At 38.5% G+C, this 14,000-nt stretch overlaps 1 long non-coding RNA gene across 1 annotated transcript in view; it reads right to left on the reverse strand.

The window, feature by feature from the left end:
- Positions 1–3,381: 3,381 nt before the first annotated feature.
- The window catches only part of LOC128663389 (uncharacterized), a 36,623-nt gene continuing 26,004 nt past the window's right edge, over positions 3,382–14,000 (reverse strand). The window contains exon 2 of the long non-coding RNA XR_008402860.1: positions 3,382–3,550. This is a non-coding gene — a long non-coding RNA (uncharacterized LOC128663389). The remainder of the gene's footprint in view (positions 3,551–14,000) is intronic.

The raw sequence follows: 14,000 nt of genomic DNA on the forward strand, positions 1-14,000 counted from the left end.
GGGTCGTTTAGCAGCAGAGGAGGAGTGAGCCGGAACATCAAATACCCTTCTAAAGGAGGCCAAAAATTCAGGGTAATTTGAAATCACAGGTTTATTAGTCTCCTACAAGGGATTAGCCCAGGCAAGAGCTGTGTCAGAGAGTAACAAGATGAGAAATCCCACCTTAGCTCTGTCAGAGGGAAACGCCAAAGGTAACATCTCAAAGTAAATGCCCATCTGGTTCAAAAACCCTCTGCACTGATTAGGATCGCCTCCATATCGCTGAGCTAGAGGTGCAGAACCAGACATGCTCCTGGTAGGAATAGGTGCAGCAGCGGAAATAGGAGCAGCCATAACTTGCGGGACACTTTGGTCCAAATGTGCAGTGCGAGTCAGCAGGGTTTGCAAGGCTAGTGCAAATTGATCCAAGTGGAGATCCTGTTAATCTATCCTGGAAATTATGGCAGTTAAAGGTGGATTAATAGCACCATCAGGATTCATGGCCCTTGCGTAATGTCAGGGTGCCAGGAATCAGACTGAGACGAGAAGTGCAAAAATAATCACACATTTATTAATAGCAAAAAATAATAAAAAGTCCATAAGTCAAATAACAAGCCAGGAAACAAAACCAGAGCTGGTAGTCAGACGAGCTGAGTAAGGATCCAAAACGAGTAGTCAGACGAGCCGGAATCAGGAACAAGGAGAACAGCAGAGTCAGGAACAACCCAGGGATCAGGAACCAGGGGAAACGTGAGACAGCCAGGAAATACACAGGAGCTTTCACAAACAGGTCTCAGACAATACAAGGGCAAAGCATACTGAACAGAGTCCCTTTAAATAATGAATATAGAGAGTGATGTGTACACAAAACACACCACGCCCTTAAGGGGTGCTTCCTCAATAACAAATAATTGGTAAAAAATAAAAAATCTAAATTAGAACTTGTTGAATTACAATTACAATTATGGGTGACAACACAGTATTCTATACTAAGCACCTTACATAATGATAGCGACAATATTAGTATAAAATAGAAAATAAAAAATAATAAAAAATAATAATAATTAAAATATAAAAATAATAGAGAGAGTCCAAGAGACGAAGATGACCATAAAAAAATCCGGACGTCAAGGCAGCCCTCTGTCAAAGGATGGCTATCCTGGTGATAAAAATCTGAAAAGAGTGAAAAACAGAGGCGCCAACATGGCCTAATATCGCCAACACAGGTATAAAGAAAAACACAGGTGAATGTGAATACTCACAAACATAAAGCACTCAAGCATATTAGCTGGTGCTAATGGAGCGGGCTGAAACTTCACAGTGGTCCAGCACACTGTTATCCTTAGCTCAGAAACAGTCAGAATTCTTCTGAAGTACCAATGTTCATATGCCTAGAAGAGCAGAAAAGGCAAACCAACATGGCCTAATATCTCCTGTACAGAAGTAGAATATAGCCATATGCTTGTACTTACAAGATAACAGGCACCTATAGGTGCAATATCAGCGAACTGGAACCAAAACGTCGCCAAGTAGACTAATGCCAAAGACAGTCCTCAGCAGGAACCAGGAACCAAAGTGTAATTGTCACAGGAAGTGATATACCACACAATAGCAAGTGTATAAGTATAAAAAAATCTTTAATAACACAGCGACGCGTTTCTCAGCCTACTCAGGGCTGTTTCATCAGGCTATAACAAACATTATGATACACTTGCTATTTAACAGAAATCAAAAAAACAAAAACCCCTGTAATTGGATGATCAATTAACATACAGCACATGTCTGTGATCACATTGATGAAGTTGTTATAGTAACAATTGTAAACACATATGGGTCAGGTGATATTGAGCATACAGATGATTTGCCAAATAAATAAAATACATATAGCATACAATAAAAAACACATAGTACATGTAATCTTATATCATTAAAATTGGCCTCTTGTAATGTTTCCTATCACAATTATAGCAGAATATTTAGACATAAAACGATTAATAAAAAAATTAATATATAAAAAATAATGTGTATATAGTATAACTTCTGTAAAACCTTCTATATATATATATTCACACTTACTAACTTATCAATATATTAAAAAAGTCTGAACAACTTGGTACTTTACGAGCTAAATTTGATTTCATTAAAGAGAGCAGCTTCTGTAGCTGCCATTTGATATCGTTATAACTAACCATCAATACTGACTTACAATTTGTTGCAGAGATCGTGTGTAGATCTTTTTTAAAAACTTCACTTAACTTGTTTGCTGTGAATAGTTTGGGAACGATACTGATTTTCTACTGGAGTATAACCAAGAAAACCGTGTAAAATAGAAATAGGGAAATACGTGTTATTTGTGAATAAGAAACAGCGTGTAACTAGAACAGCTGTGTTGGTACACGTCATGAACCTTTCAGAGTAATTGGAACTATGCTGATACGTGCATTGTGAAGGGGAGTGTAAACGATCGCCCTATCCATGAGAGAGTTACATTATGCCTATCAAACATTGTGTAATGGTGAAAGTATACAGAGGGGCCAATCAGAAGGTGTATAGGAGTGGGCACAGAGACCTATCACAATTGCCCTATGACGTATAGTTAGATTATGAGAATGTGCCGAAGTGCTGCTTAAAGGGAAGGTGTGTGATAATGTTACTAAGTACCTGTCAGTTACACGCTGTTTCTAATTCACAAATAACACTTATTTCCCTATTTCTATTTTACATGGTTTTCTTGGTTATACTCCAGTAGAAAATCAGTATGGTTCCCAAACTATTCCCAGCAAACAAGTTAAGTGAAGTTTTAAAAAAAAAAAAAAAAAAAACACGATCTCTGCAACAAATTGTAAGTCATTATTGATGGTTAGTTATAACGATATCAAATCGTGTGTATATATATAGAAGGTTTTACGGAAGTTATACTATATACTATATACACATTATTTTTTATGTATTAATTTTTTTATTAATCGTTTTATGTCTAAATATTCTGCTATAATTGTGATAGGAAACATTACTGTGTGTTTTTTTATTGTATGCTATATGTATTTTATTTATTTGGCAAATCACCTGTATGCTCAATATCACCTGACCCATATGTGTTTACAATTGTTACTATAACAACTTCATCAATGTGATCAAATAATTGTTTCCCTCACTGTATATATATATATATATATATATATATATATAAATATACCAAGGATTTGAGATATATATATATATATATATATATATATATAAATGCACGCACACATACATATACATATATATATATATATATATATATATATATATATATATATATATATATATATATATATATATATATATATATATACACACACACTGCCCCCGAGAATTTGATATATACTCTATATATGCACACACACACAGACCATGCAATTTCTTGTTGATGTTTATATACATCATTATTAAAACAGAGGCATTACTAATCTCCTCATTGTATGGTTCTCCTCCTAATTGTAGATATATGACAGAGAACTTGAATCCATTCCTGACTTCCAGGGATTGCAGGATGTCTGCCAAACATTCCATCTGCAGCGTTCGAGGCCTGTGGAGGAGCAGGAAGAGGATGGCGAAAATAAGGATTTTGGGGTAGTTGGAGAAGTTAAGGTCAGCAATGAATATTGAGAAATTACAACTAATCTCTGATAGTTCAAGATATTTATCACACAATACACAAATAAAATGACTATATAATTAACAATACACATTTGCAAACAGAGCCACATGTATATGCAAAGATATCATAAAACAACAACCATTTTCACTAGAAGATGAATGTCTTGATAAAAAAAAGCCACAATGATAATGGATATATTTTTAGTTAAATCTTACATAAATATTTTACCAAACCTAATTCAGAGCTTTGGACGTAGTTTTACAGTGACCTACAAGGGTCTGGCATAGTTTAAAGGGACTTGAAACCAACATTTTTTCTTTCATGATATAGAAAGAACATGGAATTTTAATCAACTTTCTAATTTACTTCTATTATCTAATTTGCTTCATTCTCTTGATATCCTTTGCTGAAAAGCATATTTAGATATGCTCAGAAGCTGCTGATTGGTGGCTATACATAGATGCCTCGTGTGATTGGCTCACCCATGTGCATTGCTATTTCTTCAACAAGGGATATTTAAAGAATGAAGCAAATTAGATAATAGAAGTAAATTGGAATGTTATTTAAAATTGTATTCTCTACCTGAATCATGAAAGAAAAAAATTGGTTTTAGTGTCCCTTTAACAAATGTACTAATTCTCAAGCCCCAATGAATGTTAGTTCATTACAATGAATCAAATTGCAAAGAAACATTTTTTAAGAAGACATTCGGGGCTGGATCCTATGTTACAGAAAATTACTCATAGCAGGGGCGTATTAAGGCATAGGCAAACAAGGCCGGTGCCTAGGGAGGCAGATTTTTAAGGGGCAGCAGAATTTTGAGTCCCTAGGGCCTCTCTACTGAACTCAGGTCCGGGTGGCTAAATCAACCAATTACAAATGACTTAAATGGCTGGCCCAGCTATTGCTATCCTATGGGATTGTATGCGGATGCGAATGTCGTGGTGACAGTGGAGGGAATGCGGTATTCTTCCTGGCTCCACCGCATGATTGAGACTCACACAGACTACACAGTGCAGTGTGCACTACACCGTGACCACTGTGAAACAGCGTATGCCTTTCTCCCTTCAATACATCTTCATTAGGCATTAAAATACTTAAATGGATTAGTCACTAAATACTTGTACATTTACTGTTTGTCTATATGTCATACATGCAAAGAATAAATATTTATTGCTGAATCTATACAACTATGTGACTTAAAACACAACTGAAAATATGTTGTATGCATTTAATACATTCAGAAACAATTCAAGTATTTACTTTATTATGATTGTATCATGTGACTTTATCCCCTAGGATACAATTCCTAAACCTATCATAACTACTGTTGTATTTTTAAAGTACTTTTAAAGCCAGTTTGTATATTAATTACATATTTATCCAAGCAGATATTTTGCTTAAATAACTGTCAATCACCAAAGAAGATGTTTAAGGTTAAACAACTACCTACTGACAAACTATCATACAGTGAAGGATATTTTTCTCTGATATAAACACTATAACCATCTGACTTGCAAAATAATGTCTTTATATATATATATATATCAGGGGCGTATTAAGGCATAGGCAAACAAGGCCGGTGCCTAGGGAGGCAGATTTTTAAGGGGCAGCAGAATTTTGAGTCCCTAGGGCCTCTCTACTGAACTCAGGTCCGGGTGGCTAAATCAACCAATTACAAATGACTTAAATGGCTGGCCCAGCTATTGCTATCCTATGGGATTGTATGCGGATGCGAATGTCGTGGTGACAGTGGAGGGAATGCGGTATTCTTCCTGGCTCCACCGCATGATTGAGACTCACACAGACTACACAGTGCAGTGTGCACTACACCGTGACCACTGTGAAACAGCGTATGCCTTTCTCCCTTCAATACATCTTCATTAGGCATTAAAATACTTAAATGGATTAGTCACTAAATACTTGTACATTTACTGTTTGTCTATATGTCATACATGCAAAGAATAAATATTTATTGCTGAATCTATACAACTATGTGACTTAAAACACAACTGAAAATATGTTGTATGCATTTAATACATTCAGAAACAATTCAAGTATTTACTTTATTATGATTGTATCATGTGACTTTATCCCCTAGGATACAATTCCTAAACCTATCATAACTACTGTTGTATTTTTAAAGTACTTTTAAAGCCAGTTTGTATATTAATTACATATTTATCCAAGCAGATATTTTGCTTAAATAACTGTCAATCACCAAAGAAGATGTTTAAGGTTAAACAACTACCTACTGACAAACTATCATACAGTGAAGGATATTTTTCTCTGATATAAACACTATAACCATCTGACTTGCAAAATAATGTCTTTATATATATATATATATATATATATATATATATATATATATATATATATGTGTGTGTGTGTGTGTGTGTGTGTGTGTGTGACCAGAGTGAATGCAAGCCATGATGAACATCTACTTAAAAAAACATTTTTTTTAAGTTTTTACATCATGCCCCAAAAATATTATGTCTAAAAAAAGGCCTTAAACCTGGGGTGGGGTGGGGTGGGGGGCAGCAGAATTTTGAGTGCCTAGGGCAGCACAAAACCTAAATACGCCCCTGATATATATATATATATATATATATATATATATATATATATGTGTGTGTGTGTGTGTGTGTGTGTGTGTGTGTGTGTGACCAGAGTGAATGCAAGCCATGATGAACATCTACTTAAAAAAACATTTTTTTTAAGTTTTTACATCATGCCCCAAAAATATTATGTCTAAAAAAAGGCCTTAAACCTGGGGTGGGGTGGGGTGGGGGGCAGCAGAATTTTGAGTGCCTAGGGCAGCACAAAACCTAAATACGCCCCTGACTCATAGCTAATCCATTCTAGTGACCTTATTAAATGTATCCTATTATTTATTGCCAGGGGGTAATATACAGGTCACCAAATAGTGACTCTGTATAACTGGTCTCTATGTCCAGCCATGAAAGAGCTTCTGAACCTAGCTACTATAACACTGGTATCTTTAATATATAGTTAAAAGTGTTATCGACCAGTGTTGGCCAACTTCCTAAAACATCAGGGCAACAGATTAATATTTTAGAAGTCTTAAGGCTCACATATAAATGTATGACTATTAAACATACAACTAATTAGGCATTTTTTTACAGAATTAAAAAAGAAATATAGCTCTGATTGCTCATTGGGGTTGTTTGCTAGTAGGATTAAATTATTTCAAGATGGAATATACTCCATGTCCCATTTTTCTAACATTTTGAACTCTTACTCTAACTCGATTCAGTTGGAATGGTTACAGCACAAATAGCAAAAGTATTTCCCAGATATCAAAATCCAGGACATTCAAGAGAGTTTAAAAGTGATTAATAAATTTTGGGTTTCAACGTCTTGGGGAGAATCCCATATAAAGATGATTAATTGTGTTTATATCACGCCAGAGAAATTGACTAAATAGTATAAAAAGACCTGTCTTTGCACAAGATGCAGTGCAGAACATGGAGACATTTATCATTGTTTTTGGTCTTCTCCAAAAATTGCTCAATTTTGGTGTAAACTTAATTACTGGCTGAATACAGTTTTGGCACTGGATTGTGTTGTTGTGTCACAACATGTCTTATTTCTAGTTAAATATTCAGCGGAGTGTAAAAATGATAAACTAGTAAACACAATTTTGTTATTAGCGCGGAATCTTAAATTAAAGGGCCATAATACCCAAATGTTGAAACACTTGAGAGTGATGCAGCATAGCTGTAAAAAGCTGACTAGAAAATATCACCTGAACATCTCTATGTAAAAAAGAAAGATATTTTACCTCAAAAGTTCCTCAGTAGCCACATCCCATTGTAAAGGACTTCTAAGCAGCAAATCAGTATGTCTGTCCTGGGACAGCTAAGGGGTTGAGCCTCGTGCACTCTCATCTTATTTCCCTATTCAGTTTAAAGGAAGTTTACTATGAAATCTCATGCGAGTTAAGTGAAATCTCATGAGATCACAGTAAAAGAGTTCATGACCGCAGCACTGTTGATGCTGATTGGCTGCAGTTCATTTCTTCATATATTTTTTTTTACCTGCAGCTGGGAGCAGCTGAAGTATAACTTTTTACACAGAACTTACTCTGCTGAGCAAGAAGATTGTGAGGTAAAATATCTTCCTTTTTTACATAGAGATGCTCAGGTGATATTTTCCTGTCAGCGTTTTACAGTTATACTGCATCAGTTTCAAGTGATTTAGCATATGACTATTATGTCCCTTTAAGGAGCTGGAAAACTTCAAAGACATCTAAGTTTACAGAATTTAAGAAAGTGTTGATCACACAATTTACCTTGGAACAATATAATATACAGAACCCTAATAATACTCAGTTGGAGCAATTTTTTTCTAAATGGGTAGGGATAATTTAAACTTTTACCCATAACATTCAAATTCAATGGGGGATATTTATCAAAGCCTCAACTGTGTTGCATTTGCCGACATCAATACGCTTGCCTAATATCACAGCCGCAGATCTCAATACGCTCTCCATATTTAAAAAAAAGCTGGCAAAATGACGCGCTCCAAATACGGGGCGATGAGCATCAGACTGTTGTTTTCTAACAGTCATCGATCTCGCTTCTAATCGGCTTTTTACCAACTTTATTTATACCCTGTCACTAAACGCCGCCACTATACTAAAATGTTTAACCCCTATCCCGCCACTCCCGGCCCCCGCCGCATACTAAATAAAGTTTTTAACCCCTATCCTGCTGCTCCCCGACACCGCTGCAATCTAAATAAAGTTATTAAATAAACCTAACAACCCGCTATCTTTAAATTAAAATTACAACATCCCTATCTTAAAATAAATTAAAACTTACCTGTAGAATTAAAATAAACTATTTCTCTTGTTAAGTGTATCCAGTCCACGGATCATCCATTACTTATGGGATATTAACTCCTCCCCAACAGGAAGTGCAAGAGGATTCACCCAGCAGAGCTGCTATATAGCTCCTCCCCTAACTGCCATTACCAGTCATTCTCTTGCACCCAACGAATAGATAGGATGTGTGAGAGGACTGTGGTGATTATACTTAGTTTCATACCTTCAATCAAAAGTTTGTTATTTTATAATAGCACCGGAGTGTGTTATTCCTTCTCTGGTAGAATTTGAAGAAGAATCTACCTGAGTTTTTCTATGATTTTAGCCGGAGTAGTTAAGATCATATTGCTGTTTCTCGGCCATCTGAGGAGAGGTAAACTTCAGATCAGGGGACAGCGGGCAGATTAATCTGCAAAGAGGTATGTAGCAGCTTATTATTTTCTGACAATGGAATTGATGAGAAAATTCTGCCATACCGATATAATGTAAACTCAGCCTTAAATGCAGTAGCAGCAACTGGTATCAGGCTGTCATGTATGTATATTTTACACTTCAGTATTCTGGGGAATGGCACTTCACTGGAATTATACTGTATGCATAAAACTTTAGCCTAATTTGCAGGGACTAGCAACAGGCTTTTTAATAACACTCAATTTATTAATGTTAAACGTTTTTTGCTGGCATGTAAAATCGTTTAATTTTCTGAGGTACTGGGTGAAAAAATGTTTTGGGCACTATTTTTTTCCACTTGGCAGTCGTTTTATTTAATTTATGACAGTTTACTGATCTCTCTCACTGTTAGCTATCAGGGTTAGTTATCCTTTGCTAATGGGAGCAATCCTTTGCTAAAATTGTGTTTTTTACAAAGATTTGATGCTATAACTTTTCAGTTTATTAATTTTCAACTGTCATAACTTTTTCTGTGCTTCTTATAGGCACAGTACGTTTTCATATTATAGTAAATTACTTGAAAAGTATTTCCAAGTTGCTAGTTTATTTGCTAGTGTGTTAAACATGTCTGATTCAGAGGAAGATATCTGTGCTATATGTGCTAAAGCCAAAGTGGAGCCCAATAGAAATTTATGTACTAACTGTATTGATGCTACTTTAAATAAAAGTCAATCTGTACAAATTGAACATATTTCACCAAACAACGAGGGGAGAGTTATGCCGACTAACTCGCCTCACGTGTCAGTACCTGCATCTCCCGCTCGGGAGGTGCGTGATATTGTAGCGCCGAGTACATCTGGGCGGCCATTACAAATCACATTACAGGATATGGCTACTGTTATGACTGAAGTTTTGGCTAAATTACCAGAACTAAGAGGTAAGCGTGATCACTCTCGGGTGAGAACATAGTGCGCTGATAATATTAGGGCCATGTCAGACACTGCGTCACAATTTGCAGAACATGAGGACGGAGAGCTTCATTCTGCGGGTGACGGTTCTGATCCAAACAAACTGGATTCAGATATTTCAAATTTTAAATTTAAGCTGGAAAACCTCCGTGTATTACTAGGGGAGGTGTTAGCGGCTCTGAATGATTGTAACACAGTTGCAATACCAGAGAAAATGTGTAGGTTGGATAAATATTTTGCGGTACCGGCGAGTACTGACGTTTTTCCTATACCTAAGAGACTTACTGAAATTGTTACTAAGGAGTGGGATAGACCCGGTGTGCCGTTCTCACCCCCTCCGATATTTAGAAAGATGTTTCCAATAGACGCCACCACACGGGACTTATGGCAAACGGTCCCTAAGGTGGAGGGAGCAGTTTCTACTTTAGCTAAGCGTACCACTATCCCGGTGGAGGATAGCTGTGCCTTTTTAGATCCAATGGATAAAAAGTTAGAGGGTTACCTTAAGAAAATGTTTGTTCAACAAGGTTTTATATTGCAACCTCTTGCATGCATTGCGCCTGTCACGGCTGCAGCAGCATTTTGGTTTGAGTCTCTGGAAGAGACACTTGAATCAGCTCCATTAGATGAGATTACACACAAGCTTAAAGCCCTTAAGTTAGCTAACTCATTTATTTCAGATGCCGTAGTACATTTAACTAAACTTACGGCTAAGAATTCCGGATTCGCCATTCAGGCACGCAGAGCACTGTGGCTAAAATCCTGGTCAGCTGACGTTACTTCTAAATCTAAATTGCTTAATATACCTTTCAAAGGGCAGACCTTATTCGGGCCCGGGTTGAAAGAAATTATCGCTGACATTACAGGAGGTAAAGGCCATGCCCTGCCTCAAGACAGAGCCAAACCTAAGGCTAGACAGTCTAATTTTCGTTCCTTTCGTAATTTCAAAGCAGGAGCAGCATCAACTTCCTCTGCACCAAAACAGGAAGGAGCTGTTGCTCGCTACAGACAAGGCTGGAGACCTAACCAGTCCTGGAACAAGGGCAAGCAGGCCAGGAAACCTGCTGCTGCCCCTAAGACAGCATGAATCGAGGGCCCCCGATCCGGGAACGGATCTAGTGGGGGGCAGACTTTCTCTCTTCGCCCAGGCTTGGGCAAGAGATGTCCAGGATCCCTGGGCGTTAGAGATCATATCTCAGGGATACCTTCTAGACTTCAAATTCTCTCCCCCAAGAGGGAGATTTCATCTGTCAAGGTTGTCAACAAACCAAATAAAGAAAGAGGCGTTTCTACGCTGCGTACAAGATCTTTTATTAATGGGAGTGATCCATCCGGTTCCGCGGTCGGAACAAGGACAAGGGTTTTACTCAAATCTGTTTGTGGTTCCCAAAAAAGAGGGAACTTTCAGGCCAATCTTGGATTTAAAGATCCTAAACAAATTCCTAAGAGTTCCATCGTTCAAAATGGAAACTATTCGGACAATTTTACCCATGATCCAAAAGGGTCAGTACATGACCACAGTGGATTTAAAGGATGCTTACCTTCACATACCGATTCACAAAGATCTTTACCGGTATCTAAGGTTTGCCTTTCTAGACAGGCATTACCAGTTTGTAGCTCTTCCATTCGGATTGGCTACGGCTCCGAGAATCTTCACAAAGGTTCTGTGTGCTCTTCTGGCGGTACTAAGACCGCGAGGAATTGCAGTAGCTCCGTACCTAGACGACATTCTGATACAAGCTTCAAGCTTTCAAACTGCCAAGTCTCATACAGAGTTAGTACTGGCATTTCTAAGGTCGCATGGATGGAAGGTGAACGAAAAGAAGAGTTCTCTCTTTCCACTCACAAGAGTTCCCTTCTTGGGGACTCTTATAGATTCTGTAGAAATGAAGATTTACCTGACAGAAGACAGGTTAACAAAGCTTCAAAATGCATGCCGTGTCCTTCATTCCATTCAACACCCGTCAGTAGCTCAATGCATGGAGGTGATCGGCTTAATGGTAGCAGCAATGGACATAGTACCCTTTGCACGCCTACATCTCAGACCGCTGCAATTGTGCATGCTAAGTCAGTGGAATGGGGATTACTCAGACTTGTCCCCTACTCTGAATCTGGATCAAGAGACCAGAAATTCTCTTCTATGGTGGCTTTCTCGGCCACATCTGTCCAGGGGGATGCCATTCAGCAGGCCGGACTGGACAATTGTAACAACAGACGCCAGCCTACTAGGTTGGGGCGCTGTCTGGAATTCTCTGAAGGCTCAGGGACAATGGAATCAGGAGGAGAGTCTCCTACCAATAAACATTCTGGAATTGAGAGCAGTTCTCAATGCCCTTCTGGCTTGGCCCCAGTTAACAACTCTGGGGTTCATCAGGTTTCAGTCGGACAACATCACGACTGTAGCTTACATCAACCATCAGGGAGGGACAAGAAGCTCCCTAGCAATGATGGAAGTATCAAAGATAATTCGCTGGGCAGAGTCTCACTCTTGCCACCTGTCAGCAATCCACATCCCGGGAGTGGAGAACTGGGAGGCGGATTTCTTAAGTCGTCAGACTTTTCATCCGGGGGAGTGGGAACTTCATCCGGAGGTCTTTGCCCAAATACTTCGACGTTGGGGCAAACCAGAGATAGATCTCATGGCGTCTCGACAGAACGCCAAGCTTCCTCGTTACGGGTCCAGATCCAGGGATCCGGGAGCGGTTCTGATAGATGCTTTGACAGCACCTTGGACCTTCGGGATGGCTTATGTGTTTCCACCCTTCCCGATGCTTCCTCGATTGATTGCCAGAATCAAACAGGAGAGAGCATCAGTGATTCTAATAGCGCCTGCATGGCCACGCAGGACTTGGTATGCAGATCTAGTGGACATGTCATCCTGTCCACCTTGGTCGCTACCTCTGAAACAGGACCTTCTGATCCAGGGTCCCTTCAAACATCAAAATCTAATTTCTCTGAAGCTGACTGCTTGGAAATTGAACGCTTGATTTTATCAAAACGTGGTTTTTCTGAGTCAGTTATTGATACCTTAATACAGGCTAGGAAGCCTGTTACCAGAAAGATTTACCATAATATATGGCGCAAATACTTATATTGGTGCGAATCCAAGAGTTACTCATGGAGTAAGGTTAGGATTCCGAGGATATTGTCTTTTCTACAAGAAGGTTTAGAAAAGGGTTTATCCGCTAGTTCCTTAAAGGGACAGATTTCAGCTCTGTCCATTCTTTTACACAAACGTCTGTCAGAAGTTCCGGACGTTCAAGCTTTTTGTCAGGCTTTAGCTAGGATCAAGCCTGTGTTTAAAACTGTTGCTCCACCATGGAGTTTGAACTTAGTTCTTAATGTTTTACAGGGGGTTCCGTTTGAACCCCTTCATTCCATTGATATCAAGTTGTTATCTTGGAAAGTTCTGTTTTTAATGGCGATTTCCTCGGCTCGAAGAGTCTCTGAGTTATCTGCCTTACATTGTGATTCTCCTTATCTGATTTTTCATTCAGACAAGGTAGTTCTGCGTACTAAACCTGGGTTCCTACCTAAGGTGGTCACTAACAGGAATATCAATCAAGAGATTGTGGTTCCATCTTTGTGTCCTAATCCTTCTTCGAAAAAGGAACGTCTGCTACACAATCTAGATGTAGTCCGTGCCCTGAAATTTTATCTACAGGCAACTAAGGATTTTCGACAAACGTCTTCCCTGTTTGTCGTTTATTCTGGTCAGAGGAGAGGTCAAAAAGCTTCGGCTACCTCTCTCTCCTTTTGGCTTCGTAGCATAATACGGTTAGCCTATGAGACTGCTGGACAGCAGCCTCCTGAAAGAATTACAGCACATTCTACTAGAGCTGTGGCTTCCACTTGGGCCTTTAAGAATGAGGCTTCTGTTGAACAGATTTGCAAGGCTGCAACTTGGTCTTCTCTTCATACTTTTTCCAAATTTTCCAAATTTGACACTTTTGCTTCTTCGGAGGCTGTTTTTGGGAGAAAGGTTCTTCAGGCAGTGGTTCCTTCCGTATAAAGAGCCTGCCTGTCCCTCCCGTCATCCGTGTACTTTAGCTTTGGTATTGGTATCCCATAAGTAATGGATGATCCGTGGACTGGATACACTTAACAAGAGAAAACATAATTTATGCTTACCTGATAAATTTATTTCTCTTGTAGTGTATCCAGTCCA

Source organism: Bombina bombina, chromosome 6 (assembly GCF_027579735.1).
Source record: "Bombina bombina isolate aBomBom1 chromosome 6, aBomBom1.pri, whole genome shotgun sequence".
Taxonomy (NCBI): Eukaryota; Metazoa; Chordata; class Amphibia; order Anura; family Bombinatoridae; genus Bombina; species Bombina bombina.